We start from the raw sequence: 16,682 nt of genomic DNA on the forward strand, positions 1-16,682 counted from the left end.
GTGAGACTCTTGGATTAGTTTTAATTGGCTGTGGCTGAACGCACGGGTGGTTTCTGAAAGTCGTGCAAAAGAAAAACATTTGACTTCATTCAGCCGGTGGACTCAGATCTGGCTGTAATGAGTGCAGGAGCCTCTGCTGCCACTAGTCGGCGATGGATTCATACAGAGTGTGAAGGCTGGATGACTCATTCACTGATCTGCTGGGCCCCTGAACACCTCGGGAGGAGGAAGAGGAGGAGGAGGAGGAGGAGGAGGCAGAATAAACCTGCCACCACCAGTTCCAAAACTGAAAGATATCCAATACATTAAAGTTTACTTATTGATCATTTTTATGCAGCTATGAACCACTTTTTGTCTTTTTTTAATCACCAATTAAGCACCCCTTTGACAAAATCTATACACAAATGAGCTTTATACCTCCATAAATGTAACATTTATAGCACAAATAATGTTATTTCATTATATTTTATTGAGCAAATGTCCAATCTAAGAGACACTAATTAAGGCCAAGTTCATTTGAAGGGGAGTTTTAATTGCTGTTTCAGAGCTAAAACTGATTAAAGAACCTGACGTCTGTGGCTAAATTCAAGACAATTGTAATCTCTGTGGTGGATGAGTCATCCATACTTGCCTCATTTTGTCCTTTTTTGGAGTAGTCTCATTATCAGTTTTTAAATAATGTTTTTATCTAATGCTGATCTGCTGTTTTATGTTGCCAGTTTTGCCCAAAAGACTCTTCCCTAAACGACAAAAAAGAGGTTTTCAGTGGGACATATCTGGTAAATTAAAGGTTAAATTCAAGCAAACCGTGATTCGGACGTCATTCACGTCACCTCACTGGCCCATCCTATCAAAATCCAATTCTGTTCATTTTCCTCGGGTTGCCTGGCAACCACCGGAGACTCAAGGAATTTAGTCCTGCACATCACCCTCCTGAAAATGTCTGTTTTTTTACACTTTGGTTTTCTGAATGAATCAAACGAATAAGGCGCAGTGTGTTAATATGTGAGTTTTAGATGTGCTGTTAGGCAGGTTTTGTGATGTTTGGACAGCTTGTTTCCAGTCTATATGATAAGCTAAGCTAATTGGCTGCTGACTATAGTTTAACATTGACATTACAGGCATGAGAGTGTCAATCTTAGGACGTGCCAAAGTTGAGACGTTGTGTAAAACACAAGTAAAAACAGAATGCAATGATTTGCTAATTTTTTTGGACCCATATTCAGTTGAATACAACACAAAGGCACGATATTTGATGTCCAAACCGATAAGCTTTATTGTTGTTTTTTGTAAATATACACTCATTGTGAATTTGATGCCTGGGCAAAAAGACTGCAAAAGTTATGGGATGCTTATAAAACACCTGTTTGAAACATTACACAGATGAACAGGCTAATTTGTAACAGAATAAAGTATCCTTTGGGTTTTGGGTTTGAAAGATGCATCCTCAGAGGGTTCAGTCGTTTACAAGGAAGACGCGAGGTTCATTATCTTGTGAAAAACTGGAGGCAAACAGTCCAACAGCTCAATAACAACCTCTCTTATTGCACAGTTGCAAATAATTTAGGATTTCAGTCTATAATTCATAATATCATCAGAAAATCTGGAAAAATCTCTGCACGTAAGGTGCAAAGATGAAAACCCAACATAGAATACCTGTGACCTTTGAACCCTCAGGCTGAGAAAAGCGTTTTGATTTCTTTCAAAAATGTCAGGGGAAGGCAACAAGCAGCTTCACGAGACATGGACCAAAAATTAACAATAAATTAGTTACCAGAAATTCCCTGAAAATAAGCCCCCCAAAAAATTTGAAATAAAAAAAAAACCAAGAAAATGACTTTGAAAAAGTGCTGAAATATATAGATTTTTATTTATTTCATATATTTAATGTATTTTTTTCCTATAACTTGATTTTGAATAAAAAGTTATTCTAATTATAAATATAATTTTCTGGACATTTTGTACTGTTTTTGGATTATTTACTAATAATCCTCTTCTCTTTTTAAAAAACTTTTAGGTACAATATTGTGCAATTTGTGGGACATTTCTTACCAAATTGGTAATTTCCTTTTCCCCCCATGTTTTCAAAAGAAATCAAACCAAGTTGCCCAGTTTTCAGTGGGCCAAATAGCTTGTGAAAGGTGTGTGAACGCAGCTGATGCTGGTTTCAGAGGGTTTAAAACCAACATGACTGTGTCATGGATTTTTCCACATGGGCTTTGGAACATTTTGGAAAACCATTGTCAGTAAACACAGTTCGTCTCTGCATCTACAAATGCAAGTTAAGACTCTACCATGCGAAGTAAAAGCCATAAATTAACGTCATCCAGAAACACTACCGACACAAAATGCTGTGGTCCGACGAGTCCACATTTCAAAGTGCTTTCGGAAATCATGGACATCTTGTCCTCCGAGCTAAAGAGGAAAAGGAGCATCAAAAGCCAGCAAGCCACATATTATACCATTTTTAATTGTTTGTTATTTATTATTGTTTTTTGTTAGCTGTTTATCTGTGTTGATTTCTCATTAGATCTTGTTATTGTTAGAAAAAAAATATGGTAAATATAAAAGACAATAACAAGAAAAATATTGCAATACGGTAGAGAGCTGTTTTGTTTCTCTCTTTCTTATTATTATATTTCTTTAATCTTCTTTAATCTTTATTTTTGTCTTCTTTTGTTTCCTTCTTTCCCCCTTCTTCTACATTTTGTTTGAGTAATTAATACACTTATTTGATGAAGTTAACCTGTAATCCTATGGGCGGGTGGGCAGGGTGGTAGGGGAGGAAATGTTTGGGGATGAATGATTGAAAAGAAGACAAACATACATGTTTTATACCTTTTTCATGTGGCAAAAACTCTGAAAATCAATAATACAAATTTACAAAAAAATAATAAAATATTAGGAAAAAATAAACAGAGAAATTTTGTCCATGTAAATGTGTGACAACTCTGGAAATTAGATTTATTTAACATAAATCAACATTAACAGTCGACAGTTGAGAATAATCAATAGAGCTTCCGATTTATTTTAACTACAGTCTCTTTTTCTGTAGTTTCGGCCCTCATTTCCAGTGGTTATATCACTGAACTAAAAGTGAGATCTGGGAACATTGTGACATTATCGAAGCAAAGTCAGACAGGGCGGGAAAACATGAAACGATCAGACCGGTCGTAAATTGGCCAACAGTTTAGTCATGCTTTTACCACTTCATTTCAAGGTGAAACTGAAAGTGAGAGCACCCTGAATGTCCATTTGAACCCCATGAAACTGTATTCATGGAAGAACTACAGCAAATAACCAAACTCAGATTTGAACTAGGCAGTTGATGTGTAAACTTTGGTAATCTTTGTTTTCACCTTAAAATAAATTTGTCTTACCCTGGAGGTTTGTTTAAATCCTGTCTGATTAGGAAACTCGCCCAGTTTGACTTCTTTTTAGTTTTGTGATCTCTTGGTGAGTCAATGTAACAGAAACGAGAGCAAAAGTCAAGAAAATAAGACAGATCAGCTGAAATCACACATGTAATTGTCAGAGATCTACACCTGCAGTGAGAGTGCAGACGTTGAGTTCGACACCTGGGCACCTGGGACTGTTTAGCAGCTGCGGCTCTGGAGGCCTCTGATCAGGATAACTGGATAACAGCAGACAACCTGGTGAGAAGTGGCCTTTACAGACCAGATGTGCTACAGCTACACGTCTCAGCCTCTTTCACACAAACATCTGCAAGTGTGAAGTTGGTTTGTTTTGTAAACAAAGTAGTAGAAAGCCATGCCAGGCGCCATCCACCTCGAAAAAGCTGTTAACTGGCCACATTTACTCAAAGACAGACGTGGTGTCAGAAAGCTACATGTGTTTCACACTGTTTTCCCCACCCAGCGAGTTGGACTCAGCAAACATTGTGTAACCTACTTTTTATTTATATCTTAGTTATGTAACGTCTTGGCATGTGAAAACAGTCTGTCTTTTTCAAACTATCACTATATGATCATCTTTTTGACAATGTATAAGACATAAAGGAATAAGTAATATTTAAAAGAGCAGTGTGTAAGATTTAGGGGGATAAGTGGTGTGTTGCAGTCAGGATTTCAACCAGCCGAAACTTCTCCAGGTTAGAATTCCTCTGTTGTTCATTGTTCAGGAGGTTTCTACCAGGAGCCGAATTTAACACAGAGTACTCTTCCTTTTCAAAACAAACAGACCAGGTAACTGAAACCGGTTAAATAACTAAATAAAACAGTTTCATGTTACAAATCAGTGTTTCTCCAGTGTGGTTTGGCATGTCAGTGTTTGCTCACCTTTTTTCTCTGATGACTTAATATCCAAACGTTTAGGAAGTTTTTACCGCAAGCCGAATGATCCGCAGAGGTCCCCTCATCCCCAAAACAAACAGACCAGGTGATTAAAACCGGTTAAAACACTAAATAAAGCAGTTTCATGTTACAAATCAGTGTTTCTCCAATGCTGTTTGGCAAGTCAGTTACGGGCTGCTAGCACTTGCTCGTGTGTGCTCATTTTGTTTCTCCGATAATCCAGATGTTTAGGAGTTTTTTGGGTTTTTTTTTTTTTTACCACAAGTTGAATCATCCACAGATGTATCTTCATCTCCAAAACAAATGCAACAGGGCTTAAACCAGTAAAAACAGTGTCTGTGTTTCTTCAATGTCACAGAGGGGCTGCTAACTATAGTAGCTTACATAAAAATGTGAATGACCCTGTCTAGAACCAGTTTCTGGTTTGTCAGTTCTGGGCTACTGTAGAAACATGGTGGTGTAACCATGAGCTTATAAGACAACTTGGCCCCTGAGCACAGATATGCAAAAGGCCCCTCCACCTCTCCTACAAAGGAGCAAGACAAACAGACTCTGTGGTGGTTTTGTGTCTCTTTGTTTTCACTAAGCATCTTGATGCAGTGTGTCTCTACATGGTAATTTCTGGGGGTTTTTGGACATTTTTTGTCTCCTTGAGATTTTTTTTTGTAGTAGTTTGTGTATTGGTGTAGTATTTGTTGTCTCCTTAGGGTCCTTTTGTGTTATTTTTGGTAGTTCTGTGTCTGAGTAGTCAGTCTTAGTCCCTTGTGGTTATTTAATGTCTCTTTGTAGTCTTTTTGTGTCTCCTTGTGTTTGATTTGAGTCTCCTTGTGTTGATTGTATGTTTCTTTGTAGTCATTTTGTGTCTTCTTGTGTTTGTTACATGTCTCCTTGTGGTTGATTTATGTCTCTTTGTGGTTGATTTGCTCATTTTCATAGTTATTTGATGTCACTTCACTTTGCAGATCCTTTGCATCTCTTTATGGTCTTTTTGTGTCTCCTTGTGGTTGATTTGAGTCTCCTTGTGTTTATTGTATGTTTCTTTGTGGTTGATTTGTGTCTCCTTTTGAATGTTTTATGTTTCTTTGCAGTTGTTTTGCATTTCCTTGTGGTTTTTGTGTGTCTCTTTGTAGTCCTTTTTGTGTCTTTGTAGTTGTTTTGCTCTTTTTCCTAGTTATTTTATATCTCCTTAAAGTTCCTTTGCATCTCTTTGTGGTCTTTTTGTGTCTCTTTGTGGTCATTTTGAGACTCTTCCTGATCAATACATGCTAATTTGAGTGATATTTTGCAGGTGAAGGTCAGGAGGGAGGAATAATCCATCCATGGGTGCAACATGGTGATCTCCATAAACCAGGACCTGCTCCCCATGTATATGTTCAGGTGATTATACTATAAAGAAAACATACCTATATTCCAAAATTCTTCACAAATTACAGCTTATTTTTTGTCAAAAGAATGTGACTACCGGCCCAGTGGATTTACCTCCAAACATAAAAACGAGGAATGTAATAATGGACATAACATAAATATTCTTCCTTCTGTCATGAATCAGTGACAGCCAAATTAGTTTCATGTTGTCACGTGCCTGAGCTTGCAAAAGGAAAATGTTTTCTTGCAGACCTGACATGCATTTCAAATCGTGCAATTAAAAAAAGGCCGACTGTATTTGGTCGTGATGAAAGATCTGAAAAAAAATGAACTAACAGAACATTTGCCAATGAAGTGGATGTGACTCAGATGCTGATGTGCGAACGGACCGCCCTCTGGCACCGAAGCTCCAGCGAAGTGATGACACAGTTTTGTCTCTATTATTCCTGCTCTAACATGCAAAGTCTATTCATTTCATCTCTGTCTTAACATGACAACATGACGCACTGCGTGTGTGTTTACAGAAGCTTTGCATATGACAGCAGTAAGAAAGCAGCTTGATCAACTACTTGTTGAAGAATAGATGTGATCATCTGTCAGTCTTGTGTTGGGCTGTTGCCACTGAATAGACTAAAGGACACAATGTAAGAGCATGTTTTCTGAGATGATGTAAAGCGTTCGTGTGGAGTTGCAAAATATTGAAAGAGAAAATCATCCTTCAGATTACTTAGAACAGTTTCTTATTTGATGTGATGTCAAACTACTGATGTCTTGAATTCAACTAAAACACAAGAAACTTGTGCTCCAGAAAAGGATAAGCACTCAATGGGGATCCACTGATCAGCAATTATGACTTAAATATGAAAGCCAGAGAGCAGTAATAGAAACGAAAACAAAAAAAGGAAAGAGGAAGCAGAGCCAGGGTGGCAGGTCTAAACAGACTAAAAACCACCCCCGCGGGATCGGGCCGAAAGCTCTGCCACCTCGCCCTCCTCCCCGTCACACGGACGGGGATTTCAACTGAGCACAAGAAACTTGTGCTCCAGGAATATACACAATAAAGAAACAATCAGCTATTATGGCTTAAATAATAAAGGTCAGAGAGTAATGAAGACTAAGACATCTTCGGGGTCATCAGCTGGGAACCTCCTCCAGGAGGCTGAAGGTCATTGAAATGCAAAATAAGGCGTTTCCCAGAAAAGTAAGAAACACTGTGGAGCACAAAGAGCGTTTGATGTTTGCCTGTAATAGAGAAACCATCCAGACACTTAGCACTCTATAATCAGGAGTTCCTGTGAATTTGGTTTTCTCTAAACCGCTCTGCTAAACTGCAGTTGTGATCTGGATTAGACCACTGGTGTCGTTCAGTTGTTTACACCCGGGCTAAAGGAAGAAAAGAGCATGTGCGCTGGCTTGCGGACAACTCCTGGCTGCTGTTGGATACTCGAGCTGAATCTGATTTTCTCAGAATAATTAAGACCTCTCAGATCAGCCTCGTGTGACCCAACGCTGCGATAGGTCACCAGAAATACAAAGTCTCCTAAGCTCATTAACTCTAGCAGAAATTGTCAACATACACACACTAGAAGACGTGGGTTCCTCGAATCACAGGCCTCATCCTCACTTACCCACACTTACACTTGCACCTGCAAAGACCTTGTAAGCACATGATTACAAACGCTACAGTTTAAATAGGACACTGACTTACCTTCACCTACACTTCCTAGATAAAGCTGGCAACCTAAGGTGTATCACCTTCACACCAGACAGCTTTACCTCTCAGCCCTTATCTCAGTCACTTTAAACAGCTTATCACAAATGAGTTTTGCCAGAGTCTTAAAACTTTTAACCTCCAAATTAGAATCATGATATTTAAAGGCCCTGACATATCGGCCAAGCGCATTGATCAGCTTAAGCTAATCAATGCCGGAAAAGACAGGGAGTCTCGATATACAGGTGCTGACATTTAACCCACACGGACTCTCTCTCTTCTTCATTTTTTGATAATTTTGGGTGTGTTCATGCATATGGTATACATTTTGGCAAGACTGTGTATTTTTGTTTAATCTTGGAATTTCTACCTCAGCTCCTACAATAAGTCTAAAATACACTGTATAAACAAAACTGTTAGATTCAGACTGTTCAGTGCAAAAAATGCACCACTGAAACCCATTCAAACACCGCTTTTTCTTTTTTTTTTAACATCTGAAAACGTAGTGGCATTATGACAAAAACATGGCATTGAAAGGGTTAAAATTCTTAAAATTAATCAATATTTGATATTCATGGTTAGGGCGAATGTTGATTAAAAAAATAAACTCAATAAACCAAGAAAGTCATATCAATGTATAATATTTCTAATAATAATAATATAATAATAATAATAATAATAATAATAAAGCTTTATTTTTGAAAAACACGTTTTGTGCGCATGATAATTAGAGTACTCTGAAAAAGTTTTTTCTCCTTGATACCGATTCTGACATCTGAACTTCATCTGACTTCATCAGACGATATCAAGTAACCATCCAATACCAAGGCATTAAAAAACAGCTGTAAACTACTAACCCTGTATCACTGTGAAATGATTGCTACCAGTGTTGTATCGCTCAGGTTAAACGTTTGTAAAGCATGAACAAATACATACAGAGAATGAAAAATATACGTTTATAGTGGGACTTTATAGTGTAAAATTTTGCTGACGTTGCAAATGGCTGACGCAACACTATTTACAGGAAACCAGTTCTTCTCCGGCGCTCTAAAACAGTAGTTGCCAGTGGCTGCACAGTGCAGCTCTTTGTGTTAGGCTACTGTTTTAGAGCAGCCAAGAAGAAATGATTTCTGGGAAAACTGCCAAATTGTGCGTGTTTGAAACTATTTTAAACTTTGTTAATAAATGAAGTGCTTTCTGATAAGTGCAAAGACCACATAATTGCCTAATACCTAATACAGCATTGTATAATACAGTATTGGAGGCATTTTTGATACTGGTACTGGCACTGGGACAACTCTAACAACAATAATAATATTATTTTGTAAGTAATTCAGCACCTATTCAATATTTTTTGTTCTAAATCTTCCTCCCCCAATGCTATCTGGTTTTCTTTTACCATCCATTATGTCTAAATACCCCTTTTGTACATTTTCTCCTCCCCTTAATTTTCTTTTGGGTATAGTTCATTTGCCAAAAAAAGAGACAAAAAGCACAAAGTTATAGATAAATTTGACCAATGGAATTTCCGTTATTTCATTATTATTTTCTATAGATATCGCATTGATATGGTTAATTTGAAATCTTTTTGCCATGATAAAATCTAATTTTGTTCCTGCCAGTCCACAGATATTTTCACAACAACATGCCAACGTGGAATAAAGCCACTGAAGACCAACAAGTGCTGCCTGAGAAATCACACACACTCACACATCCATGGAGTTTGTTGCAAGAGCAGCTGGGAATCGAACCACCACTCCAGTTAGTGATCGCCCTGCTCTACCTCCTGAACCACAGCCGCAACGTGAAGGTAGGCAACAGAACTTTGTTTTGTGTGTGTTTCATAACAACTGTGTACTGAAGTTGTGGCTCTTCTCGATTCCCTTTTTAATGTCGAATACCACTCGCTGGTATGGAAAGTTATTTTTTACTCATGCAGATACAGAACATATGTGCTAGTTAGCTGTTGGTTGTAATCTTTGTGTAGAGTTCAAGAGCAAATTTTGGCCCAATATGAGTTGACGCAGCAGTTGGCCTTCGTCGCCACTAGTTCTTTGATGTCGATTTGGTCAGTGCAGGTGCGTCCATATGGCGAACTAGGCAGTTGCCTATGGTGGCACTTGGGCAAAGTGCGGCGAAATGTGTGCCAACTATTCATGAGTAAAATCATACAGTAACCAACTAACTCTGTATTGAGCGAAGGTGCCTCCTTGACATTTATGTCTAAAAACACGCGCTCCCCCAGCATTTGTGGATAAGAAAACTGCAAGCGTTTGATATCTTTACTCACAAATATGCCATTTCTGCCGCCAACCAGCTGGCAGACTGGCAAAAACAGGTACTTTGCAATACATCAAGGCTCCAGGACATCAGATCCAATCAATTATCATGCAACATGTAACATATCTGACCTAATGTTAGACATGTTTTGGATATTTTATAAACATATTTTAAACAATTCTTAAAATAATGTGTATATTCAAAACTTTTTTTTCAAAATGTTTTGTGAAATCCAAAACATATCCAGGACTTGAAAACAGTTTTTGTTATTTTAGAACTTTTCCAGTAATTTCACGACAGTGGGAAGAAAGCAAGAATGTAACATTTTGCTTCTGTTTTTAGAAGTGAGAGAAAGTAAACTCTTGCAAGAGAGGGTGTTAAAGACTGGAAAAATATGTCAAGCATCCTTAGCACCCATAAAAAATCAGCTGAGCATATAAAGGTTTCATGAATGGAAAGAGTTGGACATGCGTTTGGCCTCATAAATGGCTGTGTACACCTCTCAAAGGTAAGCTTTATTTGCTTTTTAGTCGTTAAGTTGCAGTTGCAGTCACATAGTTGCAGTTGGTGTGATTTCTTTCAAAAACATGAGAAAAAGGCAACAAGCAACTTGGGAAGAAATGCTTTGCAAACTGCAAGTAATTAGTAGATATAGAAAAATATTCCTAAAACGCTGTTGTGTCTAGGGAAAAAAAAATGTAGTGAAGGACTATATTTATTATTGCCAATATTACATTATAAGAAATATGTTACAGAATTATTATAATTTGAGCACTTTTTCCAGATCATTTCCTTGTTGGTTTGCTTTTGCTTGATGTTTTTTTTTGTCAGGTAAATTTCTCACTTTGACAAATTCTTTGCTAAAACATAAATTAAGTGCTTAAAATCATAACACTATAATTTGTGCAGTCAAGCAAGATACAGCATTTTAAAAGAACTGCAGCAGTCTGAAGTTTAAAAAGAAATATTTTAGAAATTCAGAGCTCCACTGCAAAAACTGCAAATCTACCCACTTATACTATGTTTAGATGTAAAATTGAGTTGGTCTTCTTTTTAGTATTAATAGCTTATCTAATGCTTTCTAACTAAGGTTAGGTAGACATAATTAAAGTAAATATCCTTTGCCCTGTCTTGATAAGCAACTTTGTCTTTATTTGAGTTATTTTCGAACTGAATACAAGGGCCATGTCAGTAAAACATTAGCTGAAGGCTAGAGAGAACAGATGTGTTTTTAACTCTCTTTTAAAAATATTTAGTGAGCTGGCTTCTCTGACATTTATTGGTGAAGTTTTCCATAGCTCCGGGGCTTAATTGACAAAGGCCACATCCCTGGTTGTCTTTTGGCTGTTGCCGACAACCTCTAATAAATAGAACAAATAAACTACAGGAGATGAAAACAAAGATAACAATGTATTACTTTTTGTCGCTTTTGTCTGGATTTTTCTGTAAACTGTTGCCACATTTCCTCAGAGACAAAAAACAAAGTATCAAAAGTCTGTTTTGCTTAAAAAAATCCCATAAAAACCCTTTTCATTGCAGAAATACCTTTTTCTTTTTAAACCTTCCTAGTCTGCCACCACAATCCCACAGCTACTGCTACTTTTCACATTCTCAACCGCCAGCTTGACAAGTATGGCTTAATGAAACACTGGCGGCCTGAGCCTTGATTCAGTTTTTTTTTTTTTTTCCGAAACAAACTGCTGGAACCTTACTTTCATTAGACACAGCCTGGATCTTGGCATGGGAGCGTGGGTCATACAAGGACATCCCAGAATAGGAAAAACAGCCCGGACAGAGCCTGCAGCAAAGCACTAAGAGTGGCAAGGATCCAGCAAAACCGCTATTAGTACACTGGGGAGTCATTGAACACACGCGTCACAGGTACACACACATTATTGCAACACTAGTTTTACTTCTGTCAGGTGATTTTAAACATGTGCCATATATGTCACCTGTCAGAGTAGTCCAAGGTTAGATAAGGTTGCAATAAAAAGCACTTTTGACTATTCATGGTCAAAATACAGCCCTGTCGTTCGTCAAGCATTTGAGTAGGTTTGTAGTTACTAAGCAACCGTCATGTAGTCCCTCTCAGGCTAATCCGTCTAGGCCGCCGTGGCTGCATGGAGCCTTCGATGCACACTGATACATCACCTTGGATCACCAGCGTCCTTTGTCCACAAGAGCAGCGCTGATACACAAAACTGCACGACTTTTAGAGAGGGTGGCTTTTTTTCACTTTATAGCATCACACAGCCTGGTCATTTAGCCCTGAAAAATAACTAATCTGTTGTACTGATAAAGAGTCAGTGCGGGGAGGATAGGTGCGTTTTACTCACTGGCCTCTCGCTGAGGTTTATCAGTCAGCTCACAAATGAGCCGCGCGCTGCCTCTTTTGACTCTGTGGCCAGGAGCACCACCAAAACTAAGTAGATAAAGCTGGGACAAAGTGCGTCAGCTGAGGTCTGGTGTGACACTGCTGTGAAAGTAGACTTTTCTCAAAGCACACTTTTATCCAGAAGAGATTTCCAGTAATGTGATTTTAATTTGGACAGGAATTTCACTCATGTTTAGTTCATTTCCGACCCTGTTCCAGGAGACATTCTTCAGCGTGTTTTCAGAAATTGGTTGTCATTAGGGCATGATAACAGAGGCTCTCCTGGGACTGGCCTTCCTGGAAATGATTGTTTATTTGACCCACTTTGGAAAATAAAAACTATAAACGAGAAAAGATTCCAAAGTGAATTCGTGTTGCTCCTTTCATGTAAGGCAATCAACAGGCGTCAAAAAAAGCACCAACGTGTCATTAAAGGTCATAATTTTGAAGATGATATGATGATATGGGCCACTGAAGACTCACTCAACATAAAATACTTAAAAACAGCGCTGCTTAAACTCTCAGCATTCTGGGTTTAAAGTGATTTTGGACATTTACATTTATCTACTCTGTGCATTTTTTTTCTCTCCATGTTACACCAGGTGGGTTTCCCTTAACCCTCAGATTGCGTGAAATTGAAATTGTGAATATAAAACATGTCTAATGGAAAGACGTCAATTGATAAAAAATCACAAAAAAGTTTTTACGCTCGCATTAGGTGGTATTTCAGGTGATTCGAAAAAGCCATAAATTTCCAAAACGGCGATGGAAACACTTTGTCTTTCACTGAAATAGGTCATATGATAGTATGGCTGTGCGCTTGTTATTAGAAGCTGGCTTCCTCGGACATGATGCAGCAGCGCTACAAGAGTTGTTATTGCATTGTGTAACTCTTAGTAGAGCGGATTATCTGGAAGTTTTGTTTCCACAGATCCTCCGTGAAATCGTGATCTATCACCTCCCAGAAATCCCTCATACGTGGCCAGTCCCACGTGTGAGGGGCTCTCTTTTTGGTTATTGCTTGCATAACACGCCTGTGTCGTCTTTGATTGGAAATAGTGAGTGCGGTGACTGAAACATCACTCAGCGTAAACACAGAAGAGCCCGACCGATACGGGATTTTTGAGACCGATACAGAATTTGCTAACGGCTTGTTGTCGTGGATCAGGCTATTTCCGGGACTAAGAACGATCATTCAAAAACTAAAATCAGTGACACTTGAAATGTTTAAATTTGCTGCGATGAAACATCTCCGGTCTCTCTTTCTTCATCTGTTGTTGAATGGACTGTAGTGTATGAGCGAGCTTTACCCAGCATGCAGTTCAACAGTTAATAGGGAACTCTTCTTTATTTTTTTTAACACATAGTCAAAACAAATGCAAATATATTCACGGGACAAATTCGAAAATATGTATTCTCTGTAAAGTTTCCCTTCTGTGGGCTTTGCCTGTATGTTGAGCTGATTTATAGGCCCGTCTTGATTACTTCCACTGCTCCTGAGAATACACCGGGAACTGTCGTAAGAACATAATAACTCATATATGAAGTTTCAACACATCCACATATTTTGGGGATTTGCCAGCTTTAGGAGGCTCACTTACAGACACAGGATATTTATAACAGGGAACTATATTTCTCCGCAGTCTGTGAAATGAATTTTCACCCTTCAGCCTTATGCAGTTGCTGAATTTATGTGAGCATAAACCTCCGCCAAGGTTACACATTCTTCTAAACTTATGAGAAAAGAAAATTATGTGAAAAACATGTTTAATCAGTCCCCCCAGTTTTAGCCACTGCCCCTCAAAACATCCATGTCGCCTTGCTTACGTGTGTCCAGGTCATTGAGTATCAGTTTAACAACAGTCCTGCTATCTGTCAGACTTTAACGTGTAATGGACCGTGTAAAAACTCTAACGTGTCAATTAACACCAAGCAACATACGGTGAAAAGTGCTCCCACAAACATTTGCACTTTAAAAGCCGATATAAATTTCTCTAAGGAGTGGAGCTGAGCGGTGTTTTGCATAATTTAAAGACCACTTTCCTGTTCTCTCATGAGCTGTTTTCACCTCACACGACCTGAAGACCAGTTTACGCAGCCAAGGGGTCACAAACTCACTCGCAGTTTTGAGCCCGAGCTGCCAAACAGTCTCGAGCATGAAGATTTTTAGTTTCTGTTTAGTTTTTTGTGCTTCCACGTTCCCATTAATAAAAGCAATTTTGAGTTTAATAGTTAGCCTATCATCCCTTTTTAGGCACGGCTGTCCAAAACTGTTGGATATTAACAGTAAAACAAAAGGAGAATAGATTTTTCCATTGGATGTTTTTGTCTTGTGTTAGTATTTTTAATTCAGATATATAACATATTTAAGAAAACACAAGACACTTAGTTCTCACTCTTGCATAAATATAAAGTTTTTTGTTAAAAGCATAAAGCTTTTGATTGTGCCTTCATCAGAAATTTAAAACGGATCTATTTTCGCAGCTGCTTTTTGATAATAGCTTTTTAAACACAAACTGCATTTCTTTTGAATATTTATTTGAACTTTATGCTCAAACCTTCATTTCACAGAACTGCTCAGAAAATACAAAACAGGCTGTAAGCTGACTATGGAGGTGTATGACGTGTCTGGAAAGATTATTGGAAATGCTGTAAGACGGAGTCATGGTTTACTGTAAGCACATGAGACACTCTGGCTCTAAGTGTGCGACAGAGACGAAGGGTCCTACTCTGTGAGTCACTGGTATCACTGCTGCTGCAGTCGCTGACTCACCAAAACCTTTTATGCTTTCGCGCTGCTGGTAGCCTAGCCGGGGGAATTCTGTTTTCGGGTCCTTCGTTCGTTTCGTACGTCTGTTCGTCCGTCCCTCCGATCATTCTTTGGTACGCGTTATCTCAAGAGAGCCTGGAGATTATTTATTCACATTCAGCACAAACATCCACTTGGACTCAAGAAGTGATTAGATTTTGGCGGTCATAGGTCAAAGGTCAAGTGACTTTGACCTTGCATCCGCCTCACACGTAATCTCACGAGCACCTCGAGGGAATTTCTTTGAATTTTAATTCATGGATGAACTAATTCGATTTTGGTGGTCAAAGGTCAAAGTCACAGTGACCATGTATTCGTCTCATCCCTGTGAAAGTAATATCTCACCCAGGGGACTGCTGTTTGTTTCCTGTCTGAAATTAAAAATCAACATTGACTTATTTTAACTTTACTTACTTAAATACTTTACGTACCGCCATCTAATATTTGTGCAAGTGTGCGACTGTGTGTGAAACTGTGAGCGCCTGTGCTGTGTTCTGACGTCATGTGGTTTCCACAGTCATGTGGGACCAGGTAAATCTGGGCCGTTTGGGCACAAATATAATACTAAAGTACTGAAAAAAACATGTGTTGGTAGTGATAATGATAATAATAAATAAAATAATAATAATAATGATAAGTTTATTTATATAGCACCTTTTAAAACAGAATTTAGTGCCAAAAAAAGGAAAGCAGAAATGGGATACACGGACAGCGATGCAACAACAGAAAGCCTGTTAAACACAAGTAAAACAAAACGAGGGTAGAGTTGGAATAAAATTAAAACCAGAGGACAAATAATGCAAGATGCAAATAAATAAATTAAAATAAAAAGAGATGAGGGAAATCAGGTCGGCCGAGTCAGTGATCTCTTAAAACATGCTTTTATCGGAGAGGCTTTCCTAATTTTACTTGAGTTTTAAGTTCCTTTGACCTGTTCTTTATTTCCTTGTTTTTTATCCATTGTGTTTTTATCTGTTTTCTTTTAAAAACCTGTTGTTTTTATGGCGTGTCTATTTATTTTGCTGCTCTGTAAAGCAACTCTGTTTTGACAAGCACTCTATACATAAAGATTATTATTATTTGCAGCCACTCTCATTTTTTATTAGCAATATTATTTTTAAAGCAAACAATATCAAATGAATAGCCTTTAAGTGCAGCTGTATCTGCCCATTTTTAATTCCTACATTCATATCAGGCCTTCTCACCTTGGGTTTATGCTCCACTAACCGCTATATATTATCTGCTCGAAGACAACAGCGAGGCCGGCGGCGACGAAGTGGAAAAAGCAGAGGCACATGGAAATACTATGATAGCATACTGTACATTCAAGAGCCAACAAGAGCCATCAGTTAAACATGTCACATACAATATGTGCAGTAAAATGCAAGGTGACATACTATTGAGGCGGTTCTAAAAATAAAATAGTGTGTGCAGTATAATAATAATAATAATAACGATATCAACAAGAATAATAGTTGAAAAAAACCCATAAAGGATAGATTAAAAAAAAAATACTATATATCATTAAAGCATTGAAATGCCTGGTGCTATGGGCTTTATAATTTTTCTAGTATGTAAAACTGAGTAAGTGTCAAAAATGCTAATATTTTATTGCTGTAGTTGTTCCATTTTGTTGATACCGTATAATGGATAAAATACGGTTACAATAATAGAGACAGAGACGGCCCCTCTGCTTCTGCTCCTTGTTTTTTAACTCCAGAGCTGCAGACTTGATTGAGTGCAGTCGGTGTCACAGGACACACCTGGGCCTAATGTGTCCCTTGCACATATAAGACGACGGATCAGCAGTCAGTTTGTGCTGACAGACCT

At 38.2% G+C, this 16,682-nt stretch overlaps 1 long non-coding RNA gene across 2 annotated transcripts in view; it reads left to right on the forward strand.

Moving 5' to 3' along the window:
- LOC148186808 (uncharacterized) overlaps positions 1–16,682 on the forward strand; it is an 85,460-nt gene that overhangs the window by 11,529 nt on the left and 57,249 nt on the right. For both annotated transcript variants that reach the window (XR_015779152.1, XR_015779151.1), the window contains exons 4-5: positions 5,602–5,690; positions 9,012–9,199. This is a non-coding gene — a long non-coding RNA (uncharacterized LOC148186808). The remainder of the gene's footprint in view (positions 1–5,601; positions 5,691–9,011; positions 9,200–16,682) is intronic.

Source organism: Plectropomus leopardus, chromosome 16, assembly GCF_026936395.1.
Source record: "Plectropomus leopardus strain MGB_pleo_1.0 chromosome 16, ASM2693639v1, whole genome shotgun sequence".
NCBI lineage: Eukaryota > Metazoa > Chordata > Actinopteri > Perciformes > Serranidae > Plectropomus > Plectropomus leopardus.